The sequence below is a fragment of the Marmota marmota genome, unplaced genomic scaffold (assembly GCF_001458135.2).
Source record: "Marmota marmota marmota unplaced genomic scaffold, marMar, whole genome shotgun sequence".
Lineage (NCBI taxonomy): Eukaryota > Metazoa > Chordata > Mammalia > Rodentia > Sciuridae > Marmota > Marmota marmota.
In genome coordinates, this window is record NW_025999913.1 from 9,057,738 (window position 1) to 9,075,614 (window position 17,877).

Genomic DNA, 17,877 nt, shown 5'->3' on the forward strand with positions numbered 1-17,877 from the left:
TTTTAAAATTGAAGGTCTCCTTTCCAGGCCAGTACATTGGTCACACTCTAGCATGAAGAGGAAGAAAGCTAGTCATTGTCCAGTCATCGATATAGAAATGTAAACACTGAAAAAAATCCCTCTTGGCTGTGGCATGCCTCAAATAGTCACACACTCCATCTCTCCACAACAGGAAGCACTCTGGGCTCTTTCAATCTGGCTTTGGTAATTGGGATGCAAATAAACTCTTTAGGGACTCAAGAACTTCTCACATGAAGGCTAATGAACTCTCAAAGCAGGCAAAATTGAAATACTTTTATTAAATTTAATGTAATGCGAAGAGTTCATTTACCCTATTGCTTATTTCAGCATTCTCTGCCTGAAGAAATAATTTAGTTTCATGTCTCTAAACTGTTATTTAGAAGAGAAAAATTCCTCCATCTTTCATTCCTCTTGTGTTGCGAGGCATGCCAAAATCACAGTGCAGGAGCCGGGGATGTGGAAAGACATTCTAAATGCTCAAATGCCTGCCCTCTCTGAGCTAGGACATTTAGCTTCTTTTCCATCACGTTCAGTCGGTGTCTTAGAACGTTCAAGGTACAGTCAGCCCACCCCCTATGGATTGGTTCAGCATCGGTGGTCAGCCAGCCGCAGATGGGAAATGTAGGGGAAAATAATTGCTCCATACTGAACATGCCCAGATTTTTTTCTTGTCATTATTCCCTACAATACAATACAGCAGCTATTTATATCACATTGATATTGAATAAGATTTTATAAATAAGCTAGAGATGTCTGAAAGTATACAGGGGGATTTGTGTAGGTTCTATGCAAATATTGCTCTGTTTTATATAAGGGGCTTGAGTGTCTGTGGATTTTGATATCTGTAGAGGACCCTGGAACTCATCCTCCTATACTGCTATGAAAGAAGCCTTTCTAGGGTTTTCCTCAAGTAGCCTGCAGCTTTAGACCACCAACCACAGTGTGATTGGAAAGGCAAATTCCGAATTAGCATTGGGCCTGAACCTAGGGAGGAGACCGAGGCCAGGGAACTTGATCTAGGTTCTGGAGCCAGTGAACTGTGTGTCCTTGGGGAAGTCACTTCACCTATAGGGCTCACTGTCTTGTCCACCATTAAACTGACCTCTGAGGCCCCCAGTGCCCCTAAAGTGCTATGATGTGAAGTGGCCATCTACATACTATTCAATTTTGGCTTCCTATTGGTGCTAAAGCTGTCCCCAGCTGTTGTCTCTGTGACACACTATATAATCACTGTTCTACAATGTTCTGAGGCTTAAATAACATGACTGGAGTGTGTCTTCTCTTCATCTTCACCACTACTCCAGGGGAGTACACCATCTCTCTCATCTGAGTTATTGGGTGATCTCCTGCCTCCATTTTTGAGCATGTATACATACATACATACATACACACACACACACACACACACACACAATCTTTTCTCCATGTACCAGCTAGAGTGAACACGCACTAGTGGTCTCCCCCTTACTTGGAATACACCCACCCCCAGCCTGCCTGGGACATCCTGCAGGGCATGGGCCCCGCCTCCTCTCATCCTCGTCCAGCCCTTGCTCCCAAGCCTGGTCCCTCCCAGTGTCTCCTCTGCCCCTCACACCCACACCTTGGGGGCTCACTCCCACTTAGAGCTTTTGTGCTAACAGCTGCCTCCATCTGAAATGGTCTTCCCCCATCATCACATGGTAGGGTCCTCCCTACCACTTGAAGGATCTCAGTTTGGGGGCTGCCCCCTTAGAGAGACCTTCCTGGACCCCATCTTTACAGTAGGCCTGGTCACCCTCTGTTCTGATCCTTCTGATTTAGTTGCATGATAGCACTTAGCATTATCAGGAATCATGTTATTTTCATACTCATTCACCGCATTTCTCCTTCCTCCTCTGCCCCCAAATGCTTGAGGAGACTTTACTTAGTCTTTCCATTGACGTATGGCTAGAACGGTACCTAGCAAACAGTGGGTGATCAACAACTATCTTTCAAAAGACTCTAGAAGAAAACAAACGTATGTTATCTTTGACTGGAATCATCTAGTTTCATCAACTCTGGGGCCCCAATGGCCCACAGATAGTGGTAGAAATGTCTTAGCCTTGCTCTCTGGGAGGTTAGGCCTGCGAAGCCTGGTGCTATACTGGTTGAGACTCAAGCACATGGTGGAGTTAACTGGGTTTCAGTCAATGAGGTCAACTAAAATAGAGGGTGCAAGGGATGTTTATGTGACTTGTATCTTTAACTTATATGGTTGTACTATATGCAGAGTACAGACAAAATGCGTACAGATCTAGGTACAGTCAGGTGCAACACCTGTCCAGTGGGTGGAAACAAAACATTAGTAACACAGGTGAAACATAATACCAAAAGAGTTTGCCACGATTTACAGGTGGGGCAATCATAGCCGTCAGGTAATGAGATTATAAAAACAAGTCGGAATGGCTACTCCCACATGAATGTCTCTCTTATGGTGGTCTTCTGCTGCAATCCATGCTTTCTACTTGAGTAGTCATACAGAATGATTCAAGCTCCTGAGAGTGACTTGCTTTTGATAAGGTGCTAGAACAACTAGGAACATGCTAGAACATCCTAGAACCAAATGGCTATCGGCAGTGGAAGGAAGCACCTGCACCTCTCCACATACCCTCTTCCTAAAGATGTACGCCCAGTCCCCAGAACAGTGCAATTGGGCTGCTTTTCTCTCACAATTGGTTAGCCACGAGGGGAATTCAGAAGGAGGGGTGATGAGCAGAGGATGGAAGGCTTGGCAGGAAGTGAAAGGAGGCCCTGGTAGGAGGCAGAGAGCTGGCAGACAGGGCTCAGGAGTGGGCAGGTCTCTCCAGAGAGAACCTGGGGACAGAGGAGAACTGGGCACCTGAGAAAGAGGAGGAAGCCCAGAGCAAAACAGTGCCTGCTAGAAGAGGGGGCCTCTAACAGGTAAATTCCAGAGACCCCTCGTCCTTTCCAGCCCTCAGAGGACAATGAGATGTTTCTGGGCAATCTGCGTCCGAGCATAAGGCTCTGGGGGCACGCATGTAGGACGGAGCCAACTTGGACTGCTCTGTCCAGCCCTTCGCCTGAGCGATGGGTGGCCATTGGGTGTGCCAGGCCTGAAGACCTGCTCTTGAAGAGAAAGGCCAGATCCAGGGAACACTTTCAAACATTTTTGGCTTGAAATTCACTTACTTGTTTTTAACAAACCCTACATGATGATTCCCAAATTTCAGAAGTACTAAGAGGCTGTATATTAGAGAAAAAAACGTCCTTCCCACCAAAGATATTTCTTCTACCCCTTCTGAGAGATAGTTTGAAGAAGCCAGTGTAGACTGAGGATAGATTGAATATTATGTTTTGTACATTGGCTTCTTCATTACCATAGTTTCGTTGTATCCTGACAAATGCATAAGATAGACAAGACTGAGATTATTGTTTATATTATATATATTCTCAATTACTATTGAGAAAACAGGCTCAGAAAACTTAAGTAACATAACCAAGATTTAGTGGCACTCTCATGGAAATATCTAGATTAAGACTCAGGTCTTTTGGAACACAAAGGAAAGAAAATAGTTAAAGATAACGGCAAATGAAGTTTCTCATATACTAATTTCATCCATGGCTTTTTGAATAGCTGCTGAGCAGAAAGTTTTAGATTCCTTTTGAAGCAAAAGAAGAGAAAAGCCTCAGTGTGTCTATATTGTTTCTTTATAAAATCCAATGAAACATAATGGTCTTTTATTGAGTGCCACAATAGCAACGCTAATAATGGTCCTGGTGCTTATGAATTAAGTACAGGGGCCTTTGTTTCAGCGTGAATTACTTTCTGAAGCCTTATCAAGAAGCCATCAGACTCACCTGACTTCTGCAGGGATCCGAGAGTACCCCCACAGAGACACAAAGCGTGAAGAGTAAGCCTGGCTCTCGGGTTTAACTGCCATCTTTCTCTTTCACCTGCCAACTTGGATTTATTTTTCAGCTTCTGTTTCAGGATAAATGAAGGAACGAGGTATTCTATTTTTCGTTGGTCAAGCAATTTATCTGGATTCATCTGGTCACACAGTTTAGTGAATCTAAAAAAAGAAAAAATAAAAATACAAAACTTGGTTTGAGTATTGGTTATCAGGATGGCCCCTTTTCGCAGCTCCTTTATTGGAAGCTAAGAGCATCTGTATGGAGTGGAGGATTCTTGGCTGAATATAGGCATGGGAATTCTCTAGCAGTATCCGAGGAAAGCTGGAAGGTGTAAAGGCATCCTCAAGTACTGGTTGGACTGTCCTCTTCGCAAATTTTCCAGAACAAATCCAGTAAAGAATTCCATAAAGAGATCACAAATCCCAGAGAGAGACTCATTCAACTTTGGAGTCCATTTCTAGCAACGATCATTGAAATAGCTATGTAATATTGCTAGAGATGTAAATTATATAGTTTTAAAATCACTGTCTTTTCATTACAAAAAAAAAGGAAGACTTGTTCTCAGAAAGCAAAAGCACTTCCTCAGTAATTTTCATTTATAATTTAGAATTTTAAAAATTATTTCAAATATTAACTGCATTAACAAGTCTTTCTCCAGGGAGTGAAGAATTTCTTAAAGGCATTATCTCATCAGTTCTATTAGTTCTTCTGATGTAATGAAAAAAATGGAACAGATATTTAGCATCTTTTCCATACTCCTTATGAAAAGTAAAAGATAAGCAAAGACACCATTTATCCAACTTAACACAGCTTACCAAAGCAAGCGATTAAACCAAACAGGAAAATCTCTCTCTATGAATCACAGCCCTACCTTAAAGTAGCTATATGGTGCCAGATAAGTTACTTGGTATCCATGAGCATCACCTTTCTCTCTTTAGATGTGGATAAAACCGTCTTCACAGAATCATCAGGAGCGTTGTAGAGATATAGAGGGGAAAGTAAGAAGCCAGTGACTTCCAGCAACAATGTAGTATTAGTCATCTAGCACTGCCTGATGAGATGGCCTCCAACCTAGTGGCTCAGAACAACACACATCCATCATCTCACAGCTGCTGTGTCAGGGTCCCAAGGTATGGCTTATCTGATCCTCTACTTCAGGGTCACATGAAGCTGCAGTGGTGTTGGCTAAGGTCACATCCTCATCTGAAGGATCAACTGGGGAAGGGTCCACCTCCAAGCCCATGTGATGGTTGGAAGAATTAATTCCCTGTAGACATGGAATTGAGGGTCTTGGTTTCTTACTGTCTATCAGCTGAAGGACACTCAGGTCCCAGAGATTGTCTTCAAGCCCTTGCCATGAGGACCACCCCAATACGGCCACTTGCTGCATAAGTGAGAGATATTAGCCTCCAAAGTGACACCTCCCTGGCTCTATTCTACTGAGGGAAATCCAGTTACAGGGCCTTCCCACCCCTAAAAAGAAGGATTCATCTGGGGTGTGAAAACAAGGAGGCGGGGATCATGGGGGTCACCCCCTGAAGTATCCACCTGGTTCCTCCTCTTCTGCCCTACCACCCTTCCCTTCTTTGACTCCCAGGTCAGAGGATGATAACCCTGCTGTCCGTCAAATCTTCTTCATTCAGTTACTGTCAGTACTTTAGAATCCCATAGAGATAAAGTAGAAAAAGACAACTCACAATGGGAAATATCAAAACTTGGGACTTATAACAAGTTCATTTGGCATCAGTAAAGTGAACCGTTAAGTGGAATTTCATAAAACAGAAAGCTTTGTTCTCTCCTGTTTGTGGGTGCTTTGGAGGCCAGTTTGTTGGGGCTCATTGAGGAAATGATTGTGAATCTGAATCAGGGAGGACCCAGCACTCCTGAAGCAGGCACCACAGAATAATTTTACTGAATAGCCTTCAAATGGCTGTGGATTTTATTTTCCTGAGTGTAGTTAAATGGCCCCAAGCCCCAACATGAGGCAGAATAGTATCAGTGCAGGGATTAGTCACCCTGGGCAGCTTAGACATTTGACATGTCCCTGGAGTTTTAGTAATTATAAGGCTGCTGCTGTTGTTGCTGATGACGATGATGATGATGATGACTCCTATTTACTATGTGCTTATTACATGACAGTTATCCTCGGTGGCTCATGTGTCCACTCAGTACAACCCTGTGAGGAAGGACGCTTTTTATTTGAATTTCACAAATGCAGAAACTGAGGCCGAGAGAGATTCAGGTCACATGGCTGGCAAGTGGCAGGGCTGGATTCTAACCACAGAGGGGTTCAACTTGACAACTTGCTACGAGGAACTGGGAACTCTGAGGCACAGTGTTGTAGGGCTGACTGTTGAAGATGGGTGTGTTGTACCTGTGGCCAGGGGATGGTGTCAGCCTCTCCCACACTCACTCCCCGCCCTGGGCTGTTGTGTGTGCCAGGCAAGAGCAAGCTGTTGTCCCTGCCCTCCAAGCCAGTCAGCGGGGAGTGCGCAGAGGGTTATTCAGACCCTCCAACCCACACCACGTCGTTCCTGGGGTTCATTAAAAGTCATGCTGTACAATGTAGAAGGCAGAGCCTCCAGGCCACTTGAAGGTCAACTGCCCCTTCTCAGTACTTCACAGTCCCTGGGGACTGGCTCCTCCCACCCGATCCCACTGACCCATTGCAAGGGGACCAGGACTATCTTTGTTCTCTCAGACCTCAGCCTCTCCACTGGAGCCCACAGTTGGATGTAGAAGTAGAAAACGCATCACAAACAGATTAGAATATGCACACCAAACAGTGCGGCCACCCTCAGCCAGGACACACATCTCCTGAGGCTAAAGAAGCAAGATCAACCATCTGTGCACGCTGCTGCTGGGTAGCATCTCTGGTGCTTCATCCTGATCAGATGTGGTGCGGGCGGGCAGGCTGTGCAGAAGGAGTAACAGGGAGGCAAAAGGTAGGTGGAACACAGCTAGAGGCAAGAATAAACCACCACTGCTTCCCGCAGTCAGCCTTCCAACCATCGAGTACACGCCCATGGCTTCAACCCAATGTGTCAAAAATACTTGAAAACCCAAAATTTGCATCTGTTCTTAGCATGTTCAGAATATCTAACTATCTCCGACAACATAACCACTATTAATAGAGCATTTGAGTTGTATTATGAGGTACTGTAAGTCATGCAAACACTGTGCCACTTTACAGAAAGGACTTGAGCATCATCCATTTTCGTATCTGCAGGAGGCCCTGGAACCAGTCCCCCATGGATATCAAAGGACCTCTTTTATGTAGAGATGACCCCCAGTCCCATGGGGGTGGATAGATATTGATGAGTGGGTATGTGGGAGACTTCAAAAGACCCAGTTAGGTATCACCAACTTCAAATCTTATTTGCAAAACTATTATTTATTTCTGTGTTGTTCTTTGTTGATGCTAATTCTACCAAGAATTCCCGATAAAGATCTTTCTAGAAATTAATGTAAAAAAGGCAGAACAATTGACTTTAGTGGAGTCAATATTGTGATGTGGCTACACTGTATTCCTTTAAAACACTGGCCACCCATTCCGTTAACTTGCCTCATCACACTTATAAGCCACACCGAACAGAGAAAAAGGACTTGTGCGTGAGAAAGGGGCTAGTGGGGCCTCTGTCCAAGGATTGCCATGTAGAAACAGATTCCAGTCAGGAAAGTATGCAAGGAGACTCTGTTAGTCAGCTTTCTGCCACTGTAATGAAATACCTGAAATAAATAACTTGTAGAAAGAAAAGTTTTATTTGGGCTCATGGTTTAAGAGATTCCAGTCCATGATCAGGTGGACCCATGGCTTTTAGGCCTCTGATGGGGGTGCCAGCAGCAACAGTGGGGAGCACTTGGCAGAGCAGCCTGTTCTTCTCATGGCCAGGAAGCAAGAGGGAATACAGAGGGGCTGGGGTCCCCAAAACCCCTTCAAGGGCTAGCATGCAGCGATCTACAGACCTCCCACAAGGTTCTACCTTCTGAAGGTTCTACCTTCCACCACCTCCCAGTAGCACCACCCTGGGGACCAAGTCTCCAACCATGACATTTTGGGGAATATGCAAGACCCTAACTATAGCAGAGAATTCTTCCCCACTGCCTGCCAACCAGATGTGCTTCCCCATCTGCATAGAGAAGCAGCAGTGCCTCCCAGAACTGGAAATTTCTGGAGCTACTTGATGAAGCAGCTCTCAATGCAGTCTGAGCTACGAACAGGCAATTTAGAATTAAGACTCTCTATAAACACACTTGAGCAATTTCTCACCCTTTCTACCAAAAAAAAAAAAAAATACATAGGTGTCTTTCTCCACCCCACAGATTTGTAGCTTGTCAAAAGTAATGACCATTCCCTCTCTCCTTTTAAAAGAAAAATCCAATGGGTGTTATCACCACTTTAAAGAAGTCTCCTATGCATGAGAGAAGCATTTAAAAACTGCTTGTTGCAATGAGCTGATAAGAAATAAGACTTCAGAGTCAGCAGCTGAGTTGACTTTGTGGAAGGCACGGCCACCCTCAGCCATGCTCAGACAAGACCTTGTACAGGTGACTGGGTGGGAACATGGAACTCATGAAAGTGACACTCTATAGGAGAGGATGCCCTAGGTACATTTGAGGTTGTTATAGTGAAAAATATAAAATCCAACTTTGGTTCTTTGCTGTCTATTGCAGAATAGGTATTCCTTAAACTCTTCAAATGCACTTGACTTCATTTAATCCTCTTTGTGTTAGTCAGTTTTCCATCACTATAGCAAATATGTAAGATGATCCACCAACTTACAAAAAGCAAAGGTTTATTTGGGCTTGCAGTTCTGAAGATTTCAGCCCATGATGAGTTGGCCGTGTTGCTTTGTCCTCTGGTGATTCAGACGTAGTAGCAAGATCACATGGTTGAGCAAGAGCGCTCCCCTCAGGGCCAGGATGTGAAAGACAGGGGCGGGGGGATTGGAATCCCACAGTCCCCTTGCAGGGCACACCTGAAGTGACCCAAAGACTTCCCTCATCTTAAAATTTCCTCCACCTCCCAGTAGCACCAAACTAGGGACGAGGCCATCAACACTGGCCCTTGGAGGACATCCCAGTTCCAAGTCACAACTGTTGCTTCGTTTCATCTTCTCAGTAAATGTTGCAGGTATAAGATAAGGAAACTGAGATGTGGAGAAGTGACTCATCTAGGGTCATACACTGAATAAGTTGTCAGACAGGGTCCAGACTTCAGGACCATGATCTCTCTACTACTCCAAAGTGTTATTTCCTTCTTTTTCTCATTTGTGACACAGAATCACATCATTCTACTTAAAAAGCATGTCTCTGCAACATTTGCGCTAGGGTGATTTGAGAGGACACTACCCTGAAATTCTGGAAGACTATTTTTAAGTTTAAAAGGGAGGAATTTCAAAGTGTCTCAGCTCTATACACTCATGGTTACAGGGAGAAGAGCATGATATGTGTGAATTGAGAATCAGATATCAAGATTTCTATTGTTTATATTGTTCAGAAAATAAAAACATTTTTTGAAATGTTGATGACTGGATTAAGATCAAATTTCCATCATGCTTGGGAGGAAATGGTTAACCAAAGAGAATAACTTAGCATTTCAGTGTTTGCTGTAGCTATCCAGCTATCAAAACATAGAAATGATAGGTATAAAAGTAAATAAATGGATCTGACCAAGAAAGAGTGCTCCAAACATTTCAATTTATACCAAGTTCATTTTGGTAATTATTTTGCTTTATCTGGTGTATCTCTTGTGGTAATGATTAGCCTATGAAAATATTCCTTTCTATTGACATTATCACTTAATTAAGCTGCTTATTTTGTTGCCTTAGGGATCCTTACACCTTTATTTTTAAAATGAAAGAGTATCTTTTGAAACTTTCGATAATATCTTGAATCTTACTTCAGGTTTCTGAACCTCAGCATTCATGTACTGTACTTACTGATTATTAAGGAATCTCAATGTTCTATGAAGTGGACAACTAGTACATAATTATAAATACCTTCTGGGTCACAATGTGACTTCCCTCCTTTTATATGCTACCTAAATTAAACATGTTCTTAAACTTTCTTGTTGTCATTGGAAAGTAGAAGAACTCTGGGTTAATGTCTTGATGGCCCATGTATCTTGATGTTAGAACTGAAACTCTTGTTTTAAATTTCCTTATAGGTAGGAGAATATTCAAAATGTTCTCATTAACAGCTCACAGCAGTAATTGGCTTGAGTCAATCTTTGAGAACATTAAAATAAAAGTCATGGGGCTGGAGTGGTGGCTCAGTGGTAGAGTGCACGCCTAGCATGCATGAGGCACTGGGTTCGATCCTCGGCACCACATAAAAACAAGCTAATGTATCCACCTAAAACTAAAGATACATAAATAAATATTTTTTAAAAATAAATAAATAAATAAAATAAAAGTCATTTCTGTAGATCCAAAAAGACTAGCTCTGGAAGTTTACACAGCAGGCACCTCAGATATCTAGAGTTTTGATGTTTCTTCTCGCTCCTCATTTCAGTGAAAATTTACAAGAGCCAGAAGAAAAAGGGAGTCAGAAATCATGAGCCATAGAATCTGGTGGTAAGATGGCTGATGGGAAGAGTAGAGCCAGGAGAATGGGAAATAGCAGTTATGTATGTTGTGTGTGTGTGTGTGTGTGTGTGTGTGTGTGTGTAGATGGATGGATGGATGATGGATACACAGACAGACAAGAAGACTGATTTACCTAGAAATACCTATTTCTTTGGAAGCTGATGAGAAACCCAGTTGCTTAGAAACCATTGATTCCTTATAAGTATTAGATTGTGCATCATAAATCACCAACTTCTTCTCATGTCAGTTCCCAAGAACTTCAGACTTAAATGGGAACTAAGCTTTGAGACATTAAAAGATGGTTAATAAACCGATGTCAAATGAAAGATATAATATGGGGAACAGGCACCATGCTAGGAGTAGCACCTTGTGGGAAGTTGGTCAATATGGTTCCTATTGTCCTTCATTGAAAACAGGTCACACTGATGTTTGTTTTAGTGTAAAAATGTTTTATGTGGTCATAAATGCTTTTTCTTTCTTTGCATCAGTGAAGTGTAGCAGAAACAAATTACATGTTAAAATCAAAGAGATGTGGTCTGAATTGCAGCTGAATACCCACCGCCTGCGTGACCTTGTGCAAATCAGTTGGCATCTCTGAATCTCCATTTCCTCTGTGTAAAATGAACCTTCAAATTCCAGTGCAAATTCAACACTAAGGATCAACTAGCTCACTGTGAGGCTCTAAGGTAGCACAGGTTAAGGCACACAGCTCCTGATATTCTCCATGATGTGCCGTCATTGTTCTTCACATAGGGGACACTAAGGTGCAGTATATAGACAGTTCCTGGACCTTAGGAGTTCATATATTGGTAAGAAGGTGTTCAATAAGTGATGGAATTTAATAATGAATGCAAAACACTACTGTAGAATGCAGAGAAATATTAGATAGGGAATCTATTTTCTAGAGCCTTTAGCGTTTCAAGAACTATTAGAGGATGGAAAGAAAGAAGATGGTTGGGGCGGGGTGGGGGCGGGAACAGCAAGGATCCTCCTAGGAAGGAAAGCACTTGCCTCCATGCAGCGCCCTCTAGCGGTCGGAGTGAGTAACAGCAATCAGTGCTGGGGCCACAGTGGGCAATCCCAAGGGGCTACAGAAAAGGCCACCAATTTTGTTTCAGTTTGGTAAAAGCTTTGGGGGAGAAAACAACAACAACAACAAAAGACCTTAATGATGTACATGTGACATGAGTGTTTATGTATATGGTTACATACAACTGCATCAGAGTGTTAAATCTCTATTTTTCACAACTGTGACTTTTTAATTTACAGTGCAATTATGTGCTTGGTGTGCTTGTAAATCCTAGCATGATTTAGGAGAGGGAAAGTGAAGAAATGCCCTGAGTTATTTTGGTCTCTCTTCTCCTTCCCATATCCCATGATGCGTAGGTGCCACCCCATCACATTGCCTGCAGATCTTTTGAGACTCCTTCCCCCCTCTCTCCTTTGCATCCCAGTCTCTAGTGCCAGCTGCTGGCTCGAGCTTTTGCAGGGAGAGAGGAGCAGGGTGCAAAGATGTCATTGTGAAAAATCCCCCCTAATGCTGAGCATTCTCTCTCCTGCTCAGCAGCATCAGATGGCAGTATTACAGTCCCTGGCACAGAGGTACTTCCCCCAGGGGTTACTATTTCTGCTCAGCTCTGAGACAGTCTAATGCACTGAAATCATGATCACATGTACAGCTTTTGTGTGCTGTTTACCAAAAAAAAAAAAAAAAAAAAGCCCTGAAAGGAAAGTAACTTTGGGGGTTAATGCATCTCCTTGTGGGCTCCCATGTGTCTGAGTATCAGATTCCTGCGCAATTAGGTTCCTTTCGTAGGCTCTGGTGTGTATCCTGCGCATGCATCTCCGCAATGTATGTTATCTCGTTCCTTTTAAAAGACAATTTGGCAAGAAGGCAGCCTTCTCTCAGGTTCTGTGAGAGTAACTTTGGCTTCTTTATTTAAATGAGCTCTTTTATCATCCTTAACATTTCAAGCAATTACCTGTGGGCAGAGCCCATGCATCTGCTGAAAGTATGTGTCTCTTCTCCACTTTATTCCTAAATCAAGCCAGCAAGATGAATAGTTTAACTTACTTACAGATAGCAAAGGGGAGGAATGTGAAGAGAAGGGGACTGATACACACTTTGAAGGCATTTCTGGAATGAAGGAATGAAGGAAAGAGAGAGAGAGAGAGAGAGAGAGAGGCTGATCCCCAAACACTGTACAAGGACTTTGCACCTCTGGAAAGGATGATCCTCGCCCGTGTAATTTACCTACTACTTCCTGCATCAGTGTGGAGCCTGGCACCTAGAGAGAGCTTAATAAATATCTGTGCAATGAGTCAGTTAATAAATGCCCACAGCTGAGGCTGAGAATGTAATCTTTAACATTATGAAAACGGGGAATTCTAATGGGATACCATAGATCATCTTCTGCCCTTGGGATCATGTTGCAGATTTCCTTCAAAATAGTGGCAGTTTTAAGGACTCTGTGCTCTAATAAATCCAGTTTCCTTTCAGCATTTTAAGGGTCCCTACCGCAAGGCAATGAACTCCAGAGGTAGGTGTTCTTCATCTAATGAAGCTGTGTGCAGACCATGAGTTTAAGATTCTGAGCTTCAAGGCATACACGGTTGTTGTTTATGAAGTGAAATCCGATTTCTATGTGCAAGGAGTGGCGAGAATTTTGGGGTCTTTATTGGGCTTTTAGTCATACATTTGCTTATTAACTTTTGAGATGATCCTAACCTTGTGGAAAGTTTGGAAATATACGAAAATTCAGAAACTTGTGATAGCATCACCTTCACTCCATTGTGACAGGCTCCTTCAGCCTTTGTTTCGTAGCTGCAGAGAGGATGTGATCATTGTAGATGTCGTTTGTACCCCATTTAGCACCCAGCCTTTGAAAGGTGATGTTCTATGATAGGCATTGTGTGTTGCAACATAGTTTCACACTATGTAATTCTAGTACTCCTGGCCTGGTCACAGTCAGTGATGTCATTTTTAACAGCAGTTATATAGAAATAGATGTAGATATAGAGATAGGTAGATATATGTATATAGATATAGATAGATACGTGCAGGTACAGATAGGTAGTAAATAGATATGAATAAGTAATCGCCCCTCTACTATTCATAAACCTAAGACTGAGCAACCTCATCTATGACAAAAGAGATGAATTAAATACCAAGAACAAAACAAACCAAAAAGATCTCTCAGTTGCCGGAGTCCATGACCCAAAGCTGTTGGGTCTCAGCCACAGTAAAAACTTCTCTGTTCTCACCGAATATCTATAAATCTTATTTCCTATGCGATTTTAACACATTTAGCTGGCGATTGATGGTTAGTATTAGGATTGATAATGGCAATGAGTAGAATCTGTTAGTGAAGCTGGGAAAACTCAGAGAAGAGCAGCCAGAGACCACCTAGCTAAAGAGAAAAATGATGCACATCGCCAGGTGTTTCGGTGGGACAATATCCTAATTTAAGATTCATGATAACTAATTATTTAAAAAGTGCTGCTTTATATTTAGGATGCTCCATTTCCAAAGGCAGGGAAATAGCCAATCATTTGGAGATATTTCCATCCAAAATTAATTTTGAAAAGTTAAAGTTAAATTATTCTTCCATGATACTATTTAACTGAGGTTTGAAAAATAATTAGCTATTTCCTAAAACATTATCTTTTATTTGAACTTCTTTTTTCTCTCCATCTTAATGTAGTTAGAACAGCATTTACTGGGGCGACAGCAGATCCTTAGGCAAAGCTAGCATGGAGCATTTTATCCATAAGGAAGGAAGAATGAAACCCATGACCCATAATAATTCAATGTCAGCCTTGGTGCAACTCAACTGGACTTGAATTATTAACCACACCCTCAAGCTACACCAATGGCATATATTAATTGGAGACAGAGTAAGCTAACCGCCTCCCAGAGAGATCAGGTCTGTGTGTTGACATCTTTATCTTTAGCCATTGGAAATGATCACCCATTGATGGAAAATTAAAAGACATCAGTTTCTCTATACTCTTACAGATACACATATACACATATACCAAGTAGATAAGATTTTACATAAACACAAATATGCATACAGGGTAATTGGTTCATTTTTTTTTTTTTACTTTATCTTCTTTTCCCAAGCGTCTTTGGGATCTGCTGGACTGAATCAAGATGCCAATCTGATTTCCCTTAAAGATCCAGTGCAACTGGTGGAGACCTTTTATTTGGAAACTTAATAGCAGTTCACTTAGAAAGGGGAGGAGGGCTACTTCAGAGAGAAAAAAAAAATCTCCAGATAATTGGCTTGCAACATGTCTGGAGATGATCTCACTTTAAATGACATTTAATAGCTTTTTCTTCCACATCACTGATAAACATTTCAGTGTTACCGATCACTTTGAAAAACAAGATGTGGGAACTTGAGCAGAAATGAGGAGAACAGCTGGGTTTCTTGTTCCGAATGTGTTTTCAAGTCTTTCAGCTGTCAGAGGACACTAGAGGAACTCCCCTGAGACAGAAATCCACTGCGATGTAACGGAAGCAGGTTCATATTCATATTCTCTCTCTCTCTCTCTCTCTCTCTCTCTCTCTCTCTGTAAATTTTTGGATTCACAGATTGCACTGACTCATTTTTCACAGTGTGACTCCTGTTGAGTGAGGCAGAGGCCCTCCTCCGGCAGGAAGTCTCCCATGTAGCCTGAGATGGAGAGAAGACTCCAACATATGAGCGATAACAGAAGCTCCCCAGGAGTGTGTGAGAGAATGAGCCACTTAGGAAGGCCTTGCCACCTCCGTGGGTGGCTCTGAAACACTTACCACAGCCAGAGGAGGAGGTGCCCAGAGGGGCAGGGGTGTGAAGAGGGTGCTGAGTGGTCTGTCCGCAGCCCCCTGTGGAGAGGGGCTGTAGGTAGCACTCCATGGTGAGGGGTCAGATTTTCAGGGCAGGGAAGAGGAGCAGTCCACAGTAATGGTGGTCAACAGAAGGAACTGGGAGTCTAAAGTCCAGGCACTGGAGAAGCTGAGACTCCATGCCTGCAGGAGAAGCAGAAGCCCCGTGACTGACGCTATGATTCCATCTGCCTGCTGGGACTGGAACCTGGAAAACGCATCCCAGCAGGGGAAAGACGCTGCGAGGCACAGTCGGGACATAGACGTGCTGGATCCAGAGGCTGCAGCAATACCGCACCCACCCCCCCAACTCTGAGTCTTTCCATTTGAGGCCTTTTTTATGCGCAGGCCAAAGAAGACCCAGTGCCAACAGGTTACATGGTGAGCACATGCTCACAAGCAGATATTTGCAACCCTGAGTACCTATGCCGAATTCGGGTGTTTATGACCTTGACTGCATGCTAAAACACAGCTGGTCAGAAGTCTTGTTGGAGGAGCACAGCCATAGCCATCTGGGGCTTGCAGAACTGAAGAGGCCTGGGAGACTTCTGGTTTCACCAACTATGACATTAACCGTTATATTCACCAACCGTCACATTCCCTGACATGTTCACGGGGGGGTGGGGTCCCATCTTCCAGACAATGGACAGTCATAGAGCAAAAGGCTTCCTTCCCCTGTCTCCAGAACTCCTCAGACATTTTAAAATACCAAATAAAAACCCACAATGCTTGCCCACAAAGTTATGTTAAGAGTTTTAAATTTCCAGAAAATAAATTAAGCAACATTTATTCAAAATGGAGAGAGTAGACCTGCTGAGTTGCTGAGGTTTCCTGAGTGACTTCATTTAACAAAAGTCAGTGCCTGCTTCTTTTTGCCTGGTCTGGTTGTGTGTTCTTGGGGGTCACTTTTCTTTCTTCTATGTCCTTTCTCCTGCTATGTTGCAAGATCCGACTGCATGCAGGGACTGAAGTTTGGGGCAGTCAGGGATTCCTTCTTCCTTTTGCCCCTGATGGATTTGTCTGACTTCACCTTTCCATCTCCACTTCCTGTTCTTATTCCCAAGACTGCACCATGCTGAATCTCCTTCCTCCTTCACAATTTCCAGGAAGCCTTCAGAACAACAATTGCTTCTGCCTGCAGCTAATACAGACTCCTCCACCCGAGTGGACATTCACTGTAGATATGATGACTGCCCACACCCTTTCCCACCGTGCCCACATGCCCACGCAAAGTCTTTTTGTGCTCCAGGCAGCCACCACCAGGTCACCAACTTTGCACACAAGATGAACTATATTTGCCACCTCTCCAACGGGAGCTTTGCTTCTTCAAAATCCGTCTTCACCAGAGAATGGCTTTCCTTTCCACTTGAATCTCTCAGGGGCCGTTCGCCTCAATCAGTATTAGTATTGGTTTCCCAGGACTGAGGTCACAAAGCTCCCCAAACTAAGGAGTTTAAAATAAGAGAAGCATATCCTTTCACAGCGCTGAAGATCAGAAGTCTGAGGTCGGGTGGCAGCGTGGTCTTGCTCCCTCTGAGGACTCCCGGGAGAATCCTCCTTGACCGTTCCCGCTGTGGCTCTCTGTTCATTCCTGTGTCCCTTGGCTTGCACACACATTGCTCTAATCAATGGCAGTCGTCTCCCATGTGTCTTCACATCCTCTTCCTTCTGCCCAGGTGCCTCTGTGTCCCTTCTTTTAAGGAGACACCAATCACATTGGAGTAAGCCCCCCGCCCCATGAAATCAGAGTAGTTTGATTACCTTTATAAAGACCCTGTCTGTCTCCAAAAAGACACATCCTCGGGTTCTGGGATTTAGGACTTCAACATATCCCCTCTTGGGGTACACGACTAAACCCATGGTGATACCCCAGTGAGCTGTCTTAATACATCCATGTATCTTAGTCTTCCTGACTTCAAGAGATCTCATGTGTTTGCTTCTGAAAAATTCTACCTCATCCGAATTTCATAAATTGGACATGATTATTCAAAACTCCTATCAAACCAATAGATTTAGTAAGTCAAACTTAACAAGAATACATATGGTGTACCAGGAAGTGGGTGCTGAGGGGGAGACGTGCAGAGGATAAGATGAGGTTTTGGATCTAAGCAGTCTACTTCCAGTAATGCTTAGGGAACACGATCTAGATGAATCGATAATAATGGAGGGCATTAATGAGTTCATGCAAGGAGATTCAATCCTGTTGAGAATAGCAGTGGGTTTTGATGGCACTAGAAGAAATTGCTTGGAAGGGAATCCAAGAATGGCCAAATTTTGCCTTTCAATCAGCCAACAGCGTTCAAGTTTCCTCAGGGAAATGGATATAAGTAATAGTTGTCTAATGCAATAAAAGGTACCACTTAATCATTAAGTACACAAGTAACCAATAACTCATAATGCAGAGTAATGATGGCCAAGCCAGGTTGGAACAGATTCCAGCATCTGAGTAAGAGCATATATTTCACCTGCCTCTGCTTTAATTTTCCAAATCCTTAATAA

At 43.1% G+C, this 17,877-nt stretch overlaps 1 protein-coding gene and 1 long non-coding RNA gene across 6 annotated transcripts in view; both read left to right on the plus strand.

Annotated features, from left to right (window-relative positions):
* Positions 1–17,877, plus strand: part of Phactr1 (phosphatase and actin regulator 1) — a 500,641-nt gene that overhangs the window by 108,434 nt on the left and 374,330 nt on the right. The window lies entirely within an intron of this gene.
* Positions 10,329–16,195, plus strand: LOC125615583. Its single transcript, XR_007346220.1, has 2 exons — positions 10,329–13,045; positions 15,106–16,195. It is a non-coding gene; the product is annotated as an uncharacterized LOC125615583 (long non-coding RNA).